We start from the raw sequence: 16114 nt of genomic DNA, 5'->3' as shown, positions 1-16114 counted from the left end.
GTATTTTCTTTGTGTTAATTGTTAGACCAAAATTGATTCATACTTCATTGCATCTCAGCTTCAGAGGCTGCACTGAGTGCACAATCATCTGCAAACAGAAGATCATGCACCAACACTCCCTTCCTTGACATGTAGCCTTTTTAAGTTGAAGAATTTGCCATCAGTGCAGTAGCTGACCTTGAGGCCATGTTCATCCTCAGGTAAAGCATTTGAGATTTCTTCCTGGGTATGGATCAGAGAGCAGACTAGGAGAATGTTCACCATACCTTTTCTCAGGTCACACCAACTTGGAAGCACAAAAAACTTCCAAAGACCCAAAACAAGCTCTGAAAATAGCAATGCAAAAAAGTCTGAAGATTGTGATAGTGTCCCTCCCTTATCCATGTCAGAAAGAGACTCCAACTTTGACATAAATTCAAAGACAAAAAATAGACTAGAAAAATGAGTAATCACAACAAAAATAGAACCTGACAAAAATTTACTATAGTGACAGGGAAGAACAGAATTAAAATTCAGAAAAGATAATGAAGTCAAAACAGCTACAAGCAAAGTGCCTCAAAGGGCAAAAATTTGAATTTGTACACAAGTAGCACAAGAATTCCTAGAGGAGTTAAAAATTATTTTAAAAATCAAATAAAAGTAGTAGAGTAATACTTAGGTAAACAAATAATAGAGAAGAAAGAAAATTATGAAAAGATAACAGTTTGGTATAAGGTCACTAAAAATACTAAAAGACAATTTTAAAAACAACTAGTCAAAAGGAAAAAGTGGCACAGAAGAAAATAAATTCTTAAAAATCTGAATTGGGCAAGAAAATGCTAATGATTTCATTAGATATCAAGAAACAATAAAACAAAGTCAAAAGAATTTTTAAAAAAAAAAGAGGAAAATGTGAAATATATCACAGAAAAATAACTGACCTGGGAAATAGATCAAGGAGAGATCATTTAAAAGCCATGATTAAAGAAAGAACCTAAACAACATATTTTAAGAAATTATAAAGGAAAATTAACAACATATTTGAAGAATTTAAAAAGGAAAATTAATCTGATATTCTAGAAACAGAGGATAAAATAAAAATCAAAAGTATCTGCTGATCACTACCTGAAAGAGATCCCAAAATGAAAACTTCCAGGAATATTATAGTCAAATATCAGATCTCCCAAGTTAAAGAGAAAATAATTCAAGCAACTAGAAACCAACCATTTAAAGTACTGTAGAACCACAGTCAGGATTACACAAGATTTAGCAGCTTTCAGCTTGAGGGATCAGAGGGTTTGGAATATGACATTCCATAAGGCATAGGAGCTAGGATTACAACCAAGAATAACCCATGCAGCAAAACTAAGTCTAAGTCTTTAGGGGAAAATGAATACTTGATGAAATGAGTACTTTTTCAAATATTCCTGAGAAAATAAACAGCTAAATAAAAGAGTTGATATTCAAACACAAATCACAAGAGTAGCATAAAAAGGGAAAGGTAGAAGAGAAGTTGAAAGGGACTTAATAGGCTTAAAGATCATAAGAGAAATTGATAAAAGTGACTTCTAAGAAATTTATAATTATTGGGACAGTTAGAAGGATTATACATAGAAAGAGGGAATAGGAATGAGTTTATTTGAGAAGACATAAAAATATGAAAGGGGAGAAATATGGATACTCTAGAAGCTTGGGGGAGGAAAGAGGGAAAATTTATTTCACATAACAAAAAGCTTGTAAGGAAAAGCTTTTTACAGTGGAGGGGAAAATGGTGGGGCACTGAATAACACTTGTACCTCATTCACATTATAATTTGACCAAATTCTCTCTCTCTCTCTCTCTCTCTCTCTCTCTCTCTCTCTCTCTCTCTCTCCCTCCCTCCCTCCCTCCCTCCCTCTCTCCCCTCCTCCCCTCCTCCTCTCTCTTTCCCTCTCATAGAAATCTATTTTACACAATAGGGAAGTATAAGGGGAAGGTGATAAAAAATCATTGGGGATGATAAAAGGAAGGATGGATAAAGGAAGGTAGTAATTAGAAGCAAAACAGATTGTAGAGAAAGAATAGTATAAAAAGATAGAAGGATAAACAGAAGAAAATAGAATGGAGGGAAAGTCACAGTTAGCAATTATAATTCAGAATGTGATTGGGATGAACTGACCTATAAAACAGAAGTGGATAGTATAATGGTTAGAATAGTTAAGAATCAACAATTTATTGTTTATAAGAAACATGCTTGAAACAGAAAGGGACAGAGTTAAAAATATGAGTCTGGAACAGAATTTATTATGCTTTAGTTGAAGTAAAAAATGAATAGGGGCTAGCAATCATGATCTCAGACAAAAACAAAAGCAAAAATAGATCTAATTAAAAGATACAATCAGAGAAACTACATCTTGCTAGATAACTATAACCAAAGAAATAAATAAGAAAGAAGTAAAGGAGATGAATAGAATTTTAGAAAAGTTAGATATGATAGCCCTCTGCAGAAAACTGAATGGAGAAAAAGAAGGATCATACCTTTTTTTCAATTGTACATGGTATTTTCATAAAAAATGACCGTATAGAAGGGTATAAGCATCTCACAAACAAATGTAGAAAAATAGAAATGTTAAATTCACTCTTTTTTCTTTAACAAAATAAAAATTACATTCAACAAAGCGTCTGAGAAAAGTAGGTTAAAAATTAATTGAAAACCAAATAATCTAATTCTAAAGGATGAAAAAAGCTAAAGAACAAATCATACAAACAAGCAATAATTTCATTAAAAAGAATGACAACATTGAGATCACATGCCAGAATATTTAGAATGCAGCCAAAGCAGTAGAGGAAAATTTATGAATCTAAAAAGATAAATATAATAAAAAGTTAATCAATGAATTTGGAATGCAAATAAAAAATATTAAAAGAACAATTTAAAAATTCCCAATTAAACACCAAAATAGAAATTCTGAAAAATCAAAGGACAGATTAATAAAATTGAAAGTAAGAAATAAATAAAACTAGAAACTGGCTATGGGGAAAAAACGATAAAATAGATAAACCATTGGGGGTTTTTTGATTTTTAAAAAGAAAGAAAACCAAATTATCAGTATCAAAAAAAGAAAAGGTTAAATACATCACCAATGAAAATGAAATTAAAGAAATTTTAGGAACTATTTTGTCCAGTTATAAGCCAATATAATAGACAGTCTAAGTGAAATGGATCACTATTAATTTAATTAATTTAAAAAATATAAATCACCCAGAAAACATAATACTTAAAAAGCCCTATCTTAGAAAAAGAAATTGAAAGTCATAAATGAGCTCCCTAAGAAAACATTTCCAGAACTAGATGAATTCTTAAGTGAATTCTACCAAACATTTAAAGAGCAATTAATTCCAACCCTTTGGGAAAGTAGGTAAAAAAGGAGTCTTACCAAATTCCTTTTAAGACAAAATGTGGTTTTGATACCTAGGAAGAGCAAAAGTGTAGAAAGAAAATGATAAAATGATCTCATAATAAACATTGATGCAAAAATATTAAATAAAAATAAAATGATGACAAGGAAATTATGGCAATTCAGTACAAAGATCGTATACTATGACCAGATGGATTTTTACCAGGAATACTGGGCTGTTCAATATTAGTAAAACTATCAGCATAACTGATTCCATTAATAGCAAAAAAAAGAAAGAAAGAAACCCACATGATTAATACCAATAGATGCAGAAAAGGCTTTTGGGAAAAAAAACAACACTCATTCTTATTTTTTTGCTTGTTTTTTTAAAATGGGGCAATGGAGTTAAGTGACTCGCCCAAGGTCACAAAGCTAGTAGGTATCAAATATCTGATGCTGGATTTGAACTCAGATCTTCCTGACTCCAGGGCTAGTGCTCTATCCTCTACATCATCTATCTTCTCCCCAAATACCCTTTTCCTATTAAATATACAAGCAAATAAAGGAATCAATGGAGATTTTCTTAAAATGATAAGTATTATCAATCCAAAATCAAGAGCAATAATGGGAATTAACTTGCAATCCTCTCAGTAATTTCAGGGATGAAACAAGGATGCCCATTATTATCTCTCTTGTTCAAAATTGTCTTAGAAATGCTATCCATTAGGGGCGGCTAGGTGGATAAAGCACTGGCCCTGGAGTCAGGAGTACCTGGGTTCAAATCTGATCTCAGACACTTAATAATTACCTAGCTGTGTGGCCTTGGGTAAGCCATTTAACCCCGTTTGCCTTACAAAAAAAACTAAAAAAAAATGCTATCCATTGAATGAGATCATAAATTTAGAGGAATAAAAATAGGCAATGAGAAAACAAAACAATGCTCTTAGTTAATGATATGATAGCATACTTAAAAAACTTTGGAGAATCAACTAAAAAACTAGTTGAAACAAATAACCACCTTAGCAAAGTTGCAAGATATAAAATAACCCCATCATCATTTCCATCTGACAAAAAAAAAAAAACAAAAAAAAAACCTCAGCAAGAAGAAATAGGAGGGGCAGCTAGGTGGCTCAGTGAATAAAGCACCGGCCCTGGAGTCAGGAGTACCTGGGTTCAAATCTCCGGTCTCAGACACTTAATAATTATGTAGCCATATGGCCTTGGGCAAGCCACTTAACCCCATTGCCTTGCTAAAACCTAAAAAAAAAAAAAATAGGAAAGAATCCATTTAAAATAGCTCTAGAGGATATAAAACACTTGGGAGTCTATCTGCCAAAATAAATTCAGTTACTATAGAAACACAATTAAAAAACATTCTTCATTCAAATAAATAAAAATCTATACAACTGGAGAAATATATTAATTGCTCATGGTAGGACAAACCAATATAATAAAAATGACAATTCTGCCTGTGTTAATTCACTTATTCAGTGCCAGTCAATCTATCAAAAAATTCTTTTATAAAGCTAGAGAAAAAATCATAACAAAATTCAGCTGGAAGAGCAGAAGATTGAGAATATCAAGGAAATCAATGAAAAAAATGAAGGCAGTCTAGTAGCACCAGGTTTTAAATTATATTACAAAGCAATAATCCTGAAAACAAGTCTAGTACAGTTAAGAAACAGAGTGGTGGATCAGGGGATAGATTAGGTACATAATATACAGTAGTAAATTATCATTGTAATCTGATGTTTGAAAAACCTAAAATTCCAAGGCTTTGGGACAAGATATATTTGACAAAAATTTCTGGAAAAAACCTGGAAAGTAGTTTGGCAGAAACTAGGTATAAACATATATCTTAATGTATACACCAAAATAAAATTTTAAATATTTAATATCAAATATATCAAAATAGATATGTGATTTACACATAAAAAGTGATGATATAATAATGTTTTGTCCTCCATTTTTGAAGAAGACCATGGTATCATGGAGGTGATATCCTGACAAACATATGAAATGTATTTGAGTGAGGGGTTGTTGTCTAAGTCAACAGCCTCACTTTGTCCTCCAGAGTTATCTGGATCCAGTGGCCAGATATGAATCAGGATGACTGGAGATGGTCCTGGATATGAGGCAATCAGGGTTAAGTGACTTACCCAAGGTCACATAATAGTACAAGTCAAATATCTGAGTTCAGATTCAAACTCCTGTCCTCCTGATTCCAAGGACAGTGTTCCATCCATTGTATCATCCAGCTGCCCTTGATATCATAACCAAATTAGGGGAGAATGGGAAAAATCTACCTGTCACATCTGTGGATAGGTGCAAGTTTATAACCAAAGAGGATCACAGGAATTAAAATGGGTAATTTTAATTACACGACATTAAATTCTTTGGCACAAAGCTAATGCAGGTAAAATTAGAAGGAAAACAGGATACTGGGGGAAAGAAGGGAAAATTACAACACGTTTCCTTGATAAAGACTTCATTTCTCAACTGGGAACTGAGCCAGATTTACAAAAACACAATTGTTCTAAATCACTATTAATTAGAGAACTGCAAGCTAGAACAACTCTGAGTGACCACCTTACATCCAGACTGGCTAACAAGACAGAAAAGAAAAGTGACAAATGTTGGAGGTGATATAGAAAAATTTGAACACAAATGTACTGTATTGTAGGTGGAGTTGTGAACTTATGCAACCATTCTGGAAAACAATTGGAACCATACCCAAAGGGCTATAAAACTGTGTATATATACCCTGTGACTCAGCAATGTCATTATTATATTTGCACTACAAAAAGATCAAAGAAAAGAACAGGCATCCACAGATGCAAAAATATTTATAGTGGCTCTTTTTGAGATGGCAAAGAATTGAACATTGGGGGATGTCCATCAATTGGAATCGAAGAACTGAAAAAGGAAGGGGTTTAAGATGAAAGAAAACGTGTTGATTATGTTGCAGACATTCTAGAGGTCATAGTAGAAGGGGTGGGCAATTCTGGAACAGGACATTGACTAGATAGGGTTGATGGAGAAGAGAGTAAAAAGTTGGGTAGCTGGAGTGAGTACCAGGGTTTGTACACTGACAGTAAAAGATTCAGATAGTCACTGGGAGAGGAAGAAGATTAGGGGATGAGAGTATGTTAGCAAAATGAGGAATGAAAAGCATTCATGCATAGTACCAGTATGGAAAGAAGACTGTGAAGGTGAGTCAGGTGAATAAAATTCTTTCCTCATTAAGTAAATTTCCTGGGGCCTAAGACAGAAGCCAGTATTCAATAGAACTCAACTAGAAATGATTTCCTCTCTAAGCTTCAGTCTCTTCCTATCTATTGGCTCTTTCTCTGCTTCCTGCAAACATGTCCTTGACCTTCTATCTTTAAAAAAAACTCTCACATGTCCAACCATCCCAATAGCTCTCAATCTATATTTTGAATCTCCTTTTCCTTGAGGAAGCATTGGTGCTCCCTCTTCTTCTTTTCTTCACCTTTTGACTTAATCATTCAACTGAAAATGTCCTCTAAGTTATCGTGGTATTTAAATCGCCAAATCTACTAGTCTCTTTTCAAGTTTCATCCATTGGAAGCATTTGATACTATTAGTCATCTTCTATTGTATACTCTCTCCTCTTGACTTTGTCTTGACCCAAACCTCTATTAGTTCTCCTCTTACTCATGTGACTGCTCATTCTCAGTTTCCTTTACTAAATCTTTAACCCTGTAATGATCACTAACTATGCCCCAAAGTTCTGTTCAGGTCACTTTTCTCTTTAGCCAAGACCATTTCTATCTGACCTATAGTGAAAAATACAAAAGACTGAAATGATGATAACAATAACAAACAATTGGCATTTGAGAAATTGCTTTACATACATTACATAACTAGGTTTCAAATCAGCAGAAGTTATTAGATATATTTTACAGAAGAGGAAAGTGAAGTTTAAAGTCTCTTGCCCATGACAAAACTGGTGTCAATATTTTAAACCAAAACTTCCTGTTTCTAGTACAGTACTCTTTCCAAAGCAACAGAGGGGGAAAAAAAGGAACAGAAAGATTCTGGTCAATTGAGAACGTTTTCCAGTGGATCCTGCTAACTCTGGAACACAGAGAAAAAAGATCCCTATCTCTACTCAGAGAAGAAACGAGAGAAGACTAAGTTTGGTCAGGGGATACTGTAAGATGTTTGGGACTCTTGTGGTTTTGAAGTCAGGAAGACCTAAGTTCAAATCCCTTGTAAAACATTTACTAGTTGTGAGTTCTTGGGCAAGTCTTCCTGTCTCATTTTCTTCAACTGTAAAAATGGGAATAATAACAACACTGACCTTTTAAGACTATTATAAGAAGTGAAAGAGATGATAGGGTAGGCAGGGGACAAGAGACACAGCCATACCATACATAAAGTTGACTGCAAGGAGCATCTAAATGCCTGGAATTCTGGGAGGGAAATGTATGGAAGATCATCAGACAGAGGCTCCGCATTTGTATGTGTTGAATTGAGCTTTAGCTGCTCAAAGGTATGGACAAAGAGTTAGCAGCTGTTGCAAGGCGGCATTTACAGCCAGTTAGTGAATTTGGAACTTACACACACACACACACACACACACACACACACACACACACACACACACACACACACGTAAGGCAGTACAGAAAAAAGTACAAGGAAAAAACTGTAAGATTTTTCTTGTCCAGGATCACTCATCTGAATCAGAGGATCTAAGCTCCTTCCCTTCATATTTCTGTTTGGGGAGAGAGCCCAGATTGGGAACTGAATGACTTAGGGAACTGCTCATTGTGACCTGAAGAATCTAATAATATTCTGATAGGGCTCTAAGGGATTAAGGATTAGAAATTATGGTCACTAAATCAGCATCTCTGCCAGGAGGCTTATGAGACCATAATCATAGATTTGGAACTGGAGGAGACCATCTAGTCCAATTCCTTCATTTTAAAGATGAGGAAAACCAGGACCCCAGAGGAAGCAATTTGTCCAAGGTCAGATAGGTACTAAGTGACAAGCAGGATATGAACCTAGGTCCCCAGACTCCAAAGTCAATTCACTATGCCATATTGTATTTTGGGGGCATTTTTTGTGTATGTAATGGGAATTTTCCTTTAAATACACATCAGGAGATATTAAACCAATGCAATTCCAATACCAGAGCCCATTTCTTGACTTGGCTTCTCCTTCTCCACTCTCTACAGCATCTCTCACCAGTACAAGCATGCCTCCAAGATATTGGAATTAGGTTCCAGACTACTGTAATAAAGTAAATATTGCAATAAAGAGTCACACAATTTTTTTTGGTTTTCCACTGCATATAAAAGTTATGTTTATACTAAACTGTAGTCTATTAAATATGTAATAGCATTGTCTATAAAAAATACCAGTAGACATTTCTTAATTTTAAAATGCTTAATTGCTGAAAATTGCTAATCGTTTTCTGAGCCTTTAGGGAGTCATAATCTTTTTGCTGGTGGAAAGTCTTGCCATGATGTTGTTGACTGTTGATTGATCAGGGTAGCAGCTGCTGAAAGGTGGGGTGGCTGTGGCAGTTTCTTAAAGTTTGCCTCATCATCTATTAACTCTTACACTTAACACTTAGAGGTCAATGTAGGTTATTAATTGACCCAGTTTCCAAACTGCTGAGGGGATACAGAGACCCAAGGAGAGGGAAAGAGACTAGAAGGGCAGATCTGTGGAGCAGTCAAGACACATACAACATTTGTCCATAATGAAAGTCCAAAATAATTAACTACAGCAGCACCAAGACACTGATCACAGATCACCATAACAGCTATAATAATAATGAAAAAGGGGGCGGCTAGGTGGTGCAGTGGATAGAGCACCGGCCCTGGAGTCAGGAGTACCTGGGTTCAAATCCGGTCTCAGACATTTAATAATTACCTAGCTGTGTGGCCTTGGGCAAGCCACTTAACCCCATTTGCCTTGCAAAAACCTAAAAAAAAAAAATAATAATGAAAAAGTTTGAAATATTGTGAGAATCACCAAAATGGGATACAGAGACAGGATGTTCAGGGTTGCCTCAAGCCCTCAATTCAAAAAAACAAATGTTATCTGCAAAGTGCAATAAAACAACAAATACCTGTACTCACAGACTTTTTTAATTCTGATCCTTTTTCAGAGACTGATGTCTACTTCTGATCCCGTAGCTCAATAACTGCTACTAATACTAACTACTCTTTTTTTTTTTAGGTTTTTGCAAGTCAATGGGGTTAAGTGGCTTGCCCAAGGCCACACAGCTAGGTAATTATTAAGTGTCTGAGACCGGATTTGAACCCAGGTCCTCCTGACTCCAGGGCCGGTGCTCTATCTACTGCACCACCTAGCCACCCCTACTACTAACCACTAACAGCTACTGCTACTAACAGCTATTAACAACTAACACTACTACTACTACTACTTCTGCTGTCACAACTAGGTACTACCACTACTACTACTACTACTATTACTATTAACTCCTACCACTGCTACTATCACTACTACTAGCATTCCCACTGCCTCAATTACCACCACTATCATTACTACTACCACTACTACTACTACTACTACAACTACTACTACTACCATTACTAATTAGCTACTCCTATTATTACTGCTATTACTATTACTACTAACAACTATCACCACCGCTGCTGCCGCCGCTAACTACTATTAGCTACTACTCCTATTAATTACTATCACTGCCACTCTGCTGCTGCTCTACTGCTACTACTATTACCTTCTACTACTCTTTTTTTTTTCCCTTCTAGGATGACTTTTCTCAAAAAAGGTTTTTATTGTTTTGTGCAATTGACTTTTAGAGACATCACAGACTCAGGTACGACAATAATACAAAGAGGAATACAGAGAATAAATAAACGAGTCTTCTATCCATAGTTATCATTATGGACTTGACACTGAATGAAGGCCATTTAGGAAAGGGGAATTAGCCAGTTAGGTAAACCTTCACCCTAGAGCAAAGCCAAGGCTTCCTCAGTATTGGGTTGGCAGGGGGTGGGGGAGTTTGAAGCAGAATTGTGTGTGTATGTATGTAACAAACATAAGTCTGGTTAAAGGAGCCAAACTGGACATGACACTAGATCGATTTTATAGGAGTCGTGCATTTTCGTTTTGTTTAAATTCCAGACAACTGAACTTGAACAGTGGAGAACTTTTCCAGCTTCTTTCCAAGTACCACGGTGTCCTTCTACTACTCTTAATTACTACCATTGCAGCTGTTGCTACTACTACCACTACCACTATATCACTACTACTACCACTACTACCACTAGCAGTTAATTTGAGTTTAACTACTGCTCAAATAATTAACATTTATACAGCACTTACTATTTACCAGATGGGGCACCTAAGTGGCATCCAGGGCTAGAGTACTTGGGGACTAGAGATAGCAAGACTCATTTTCCTGAGTTCAAAGCTGGCCTCAGTCACTTACTAGCCATGTTACCCTGGACAAGTCACTTCACCCTGTTTGTCTCAGTTTCATCACCTATAAAATACTTTGGCAAAGGAAATGACAAACTTTTCCAGTATCTTTGCCAACAAAATCCCAAATTGAGCCACAAAGAATCAGACTTGCCTGACAGTGCCAGTTCCAGGCACTGTGCTGAGTATTTTACCTACACAATCATCTTGGGAGCTAAGGGCTTTTATTCACAGTTGAGGGTACCGAGACAAAAAGAGGTTAGACCAGGGGTGGCTAGGTGGCTCAGTAGATAGAGTACCAGCCTTGGAGTCAGGAGTACCTGGGTTCAAATCCGACCTCAGACACAATTACCTAGCCGTGTGGCCTTGGGCAAGCCACTTAACCCCATTGCCTTCCAAAAACTAAAAAAAAAAAAAAAAAAAAAAAAAAAGAGGTTAGACCAGCTCAAGATCTCACAAGTGATTTGAACTTAGGTCTTACTGACTCAGATCCTGAGTTCTTTCTGCTACACCACCTAAGGGCACCCAGATTTTCTTGATGACAAAGTCGGTGCTCTGGTCTCTATACTGAGCCTGTGTTCAATTTTGGGAGCTATATTTTAGGAAGGACAGACTATGGGAAGGTCAAAATGGTAAGGCATCTGGAAATCATGGTTGAAGGAACTAGCAATGTTTAGTCTAGTAAAGACAAAGTTATATTCAAAGGACTTTTCCTGTGAAAGAGGGGTTCGATTTGGGTTGCTTGATCTAGGGGGTAGAACTAAAAATAATGGGTAGAAGTAGTGAAAAGGCATGTTTAGGGTTAAGCATCTTATAATTTCCCCTGGGGTTAGAGTGAGGGAAGGAGAAAGTGAGGGAGAGAGACTGAGATTTAGAGCCTTCCTTATCTCTCTCTTTTTAAGTGGTCACACTCCCTTGGCTAAAACCAGTCACACCAGCATGGGTCCAGAACTGAAAAGAGGGATCCTCAATATAAAGAAGGAAGATATCACATCCTAATCCTGTGGGCCAGCAGCAATTTTGATTTTGGAGTTAGGGAAAGCTCCCTAACAGAGCAGGGAGTAGTAGCAGTCACTGACTTTACATATAGTACTTTGCTTGCAAAGCCTTTTACCTCACTTGTCTCATTTGAGCCTCACCACAACCCTTGAGTCAAGTGTTAATCCTGACTACTGAAGAAACCAAGGCATAGAGAGAAACAATCATCAGAAATGGAGTTTGAGCCTAGGTCTCTCCCTAATGCGTGTCCCTAACTCCATGCCAAACACTACCCTGCTCCCTAAGGACAATGTAAATATAATGTAATCTGAAACAAAAGGGATTATTAGAAATAGGGGGTTCTGGGTTTCAAAGAGGAGGTGACTGAGCCTTGAAAGCAAAGAAAGTGTTGAAAGGAGATGAGGTGGAGGGGATGCTTCCAGTTAAGGAGAATGACTAGGAAGAACTCTGTAATTCCTGCTCTGGCCCTAAATTGTGTAAGGGTTAATACATATTGAGTAGGTTTCAGGGTGTAGTTAGGAATGAGGAAAGGTCAAGGACAAATTTCTACTCAGGGTGAAACTAGTACTGATGAATGTGTCAGGAAATAGCTAGTATTTTATGTAGCTTTTTAGGCTTCTAAAACCAACATGTATGTGTGTACGTGTGTGTAGGTGTGTGTGTGTGTGTATGTGTGTGTGTTTAAATTCTAAACTTAACAAACACCAAATAAAATGGACAATTCCATATAGAAAGAAAAAGTGGGGGGGGGGGGAAGAGAGGGAGGGAAGTGGAATTGTACATGAAAACTTCAGAGCTCTATTAATTATAACTTATTTTTCTTTTTAAGTATATGTTGCTGTGTACAAGCCTCCTTTAAATCTTAAATCATCACATACAGGACAGCTTGATGACTGTGATGACATTGTAGCAATCAGATAAGGTAGACGGTTGAACTGAACATAATGCTTCTGTTAATGAACCCTGCAATACTATAACATTAACTTTGTAGAAAAGGGGACTGACTGTCATTTGATAATTCTGATTCATACTATTAAATCTCCAGGAGTTTTCTAGTTTTCATATTAACTGTTATTGAATCATAACTTCTATCTTGTACTTTGGCAGCTGATTTTTTTGAATCCAAGTGTAAGAGTTTATATTTATCCTATTAAATTTCATCATGTTAGATTCAGGCCAATTATTCATGATCTTTATCTAAACAAGTTAGTACTATGAGGTGAATTGGACACATGCCTCAGAATAAGAAAATTATGTAACAGAACAGCATTACTGGAAGGGACTTAAGAGATTATCTAGTCTAATATCCTCATTATCAGAGGAGGAAACTAAAGTCCAGTGAGAGAAAAGGACTTTTCTAAGGTCACAAGTTATTTTAGTGGCAAGACCCAAGTTAGACTCTGAGAAAGGGACTTTTCTAAAGACACAAGTTATTTAGTGGAAGACCCAGGTTAGACTTCTGAGAAAAGGACTTTTCTAAGGTCACAAGTTATTTAGTGGCAAGACCCAGGTTAGACTTCTGGTCTCGAAGTTGCAAACAGGAAGAGTAGCATCTTATATACTGAATCTTACTATACCTTACTGGGACTGGTTTTAAGAAGATGGATTTAAGGACTTTCTTCAAGTCCCTAAACCTGAAATATCTCCTTTTCCCTGTCCCTTTCCTTCCATCATCAAGGTCCAGGGATTGGCTCCTGGATTCTCTTATACCTCCCTCCTTCCTTGGTCCTAGCTTTCTCCCACAAGATTCTTACCTGAGGTAGAGCCACTGGTAAGTACTTTCCCCCCATCTTGTTGGCTGGTTGACTGGCTGTTGTCCTTCATTTTTGAAAGGAGCCAAAGGAAATCACTATGATAGAGTCAAATTACAATGTGTCCATTTGTGACTGATCAGACCAGAAATAAGATAGAAATACTCTCAGGCTCAAACACTAGGGGTGAGTTCTCTAAATTTGCCCATCTTGCATTTCTTTTGAGCTACTTCAATTCTTTTCATAGAGCACAGCATCTTCTCTGATGAGGGCACACAAAGGTAGTCCTGTGCCAATATCTCCCATGTCATATAATCAGTTCCAAAGTTCTTAAGAGAGACTTTGAGAGTGTCCTTGTATCATTTTTTTGACCACTATGTGACCACTTACACTTTGTGGGTTTTCCATAAAAGTTTTTTTTTGGAAAGCTTATGTTTGTCATTCAAATAAAATGGCCAGTCCATTGGAGTTCCATGCTCTGCAGTGGAGTATGAGAAAGGACTTCAATATCTGATATATTTTATCCTGCCCATTGACAATTCAAATAGAAGTCATTCAGTTTCCTGGCACGGTGAACTGTCCCAAGTTTCATGGATATACAATGAGACTAACACAATGACTCTATAGACCTTCACTTTGGTAGTCAATCTAAAACCTCTTCTCTCCCACGTTTTCCTTCAGAACCTCCTAAATACTGGAGTTAGTTCTGGCAATGCATTCATCAATCTCAGTGTGTACATCCTGGGAAAATATACAGCTAAGGTGTACTATCCAAAGTGAAGTGAACTATCATCTAAAGTAAGTGAACTATCTAAAGTATTCAAAACTTCTCCATTTGATACAACCAATAGTTTCACACATGGATGGTATTGTGCTGGTTGGTGGAAAATCCTGGTATTTTGGGGGGTTATTTAGGTGGCAAAGTGGATAGAGCACTGATTTTGGAGTCAGAAGGATAGGAGTTTGAGTCTTGTCTCAGAAACTTGACTCTTACTAGGTGGGTGACCTTAGGCAAGTCACCTAACTCTGATTGCCCTGTATCCAGGGCCATCTCTAGTTGACCTGATTCAGATCTGGTCACTAGTGAGGTTGGTGACTTAGCACAGCAACCCACACTCAAATCCAATTCATGTGCTTGTCATGGTATCACCTCCTTGATCTTGTGTTCTTCTTTGAAAATGAATGACAGGGGTGGCTAGGTGGAGCAGTGGATAAAGCACCCGCCCTGGAGTCAGGAGGACCTGGGTTCAAATCTGGATTCAGACACTTAATAATTACCTAGCTGTATGGCTTTGGGCAAGCCACTTAACCCCATTGCCTTGAAAAAAAACCTTAAAAAAAAAAAGAAAATGAATGACAAACATTATTATAAGACCAAAATTAGCACAAGCAGCAGAGAATTGAGCCATCCTTTGTTGCATCTTAGTTTTAGAAGCTGTAGAAATCTTCAACACAGCTAATTTTTTTTTTTAGGTTTTTAAGAAGTTCAAGATGTTTTTTCTTCTATCAGTCAGAGCAGGATCAATAAGCATTTATTGTGTGCCTACATTGTGGCAGATATTTTGCTAGGGGTTGGAAATATAAAGAGAGGCAAAAGAAAGTCCCTGCTGCCCTGTTGAGTCCCCTTCCGGACTCCCTTAACCTTCCCCTGGTGAGCGTTGAAGGGATGGAGACAAGGAAAACACGCTCTCCCTTTGTACACCAAGGTCTTTTATTTACCAAAATACAAGTGCTTAAATATCCTCCCCAATCCCTAATCTACTCCCACTCCTGTGGCACTTAGTAAAATAACATTCTCGTGCTCAAGGATACCAGGTGATGAAGATTTTATAGTACTCCCACACACAACAGTCCCTAAATCTGCCCTCTTGGAATTCACAAACAAGCAAATAAAAATCTACAAACAAGCTATACACAAACTCAGCATAACAGGAAATAATTAACAGTGAAGGCACCAGAATCAGGCTTTGCACAGGGATCAGTCTTCCTGTGAAAGGTGGAGTTTTAGCTGGAACTCAGAGGAATTCAGGGATCCAAGAAGAAGAAATGAGGAAGGAGAGCATTCCGAGGCTTGGGGAAAAGTCAGTGAAAATGCCTGGAGCAAAGAGATTGTTCAAGGAACAGAAAGGAGGGCTGAATACAAGAGTGTGAGGAATGGTGTAAATGTAAGAAAATTATAAAGGTAGGGGAAACTAAGTTATGAAGGACTTTGAATGACTAGTCCTGTAATTCATTCATGTAAGGAGCTTCTGCAGAAGGACTTTTCTTTCCCCAATTACATGTCAAGACAATATTTAGTATTCATTTTTACAAGATTTTGAGTAGTAAATTTTTCTTCCTCTTCTGAAAATTTTAGGCAATTTTATATAGATTATACATGTGCTATTATAAAAAAAATGTATCCATATTAGTCACAGATGCAAAAGAATAAACATATCAAAAGGGGGGAAACAATAAAATAAGTGAAGTCCATCAGTTTTTTTATCTGAACGTAGATAACATTTTCCTTTATGGGTCTTTTGCACTTGTCTTGGATCATTGTGTTGCTGAGAAGAA

The sequence above is a fragment of the Macrotis lagotis genome, chromosome 1 (genome assembly GCF_037893015.1).
Source record: "Macrotis lagotis isolate mMagLag1 chromosome 1, bilby.v1.9.chrom.fasta, whole genome shotgun sequence".
NCBI classification, from domain to species: Eukaryota; Metazoa; Chordata; class Mammalia; order Peramelemorphia; family Peramelidae; genus Macrotis; species Macrotis lagotis.
This window is presented reverse-complemented; position numbering follows the sequence as displayed.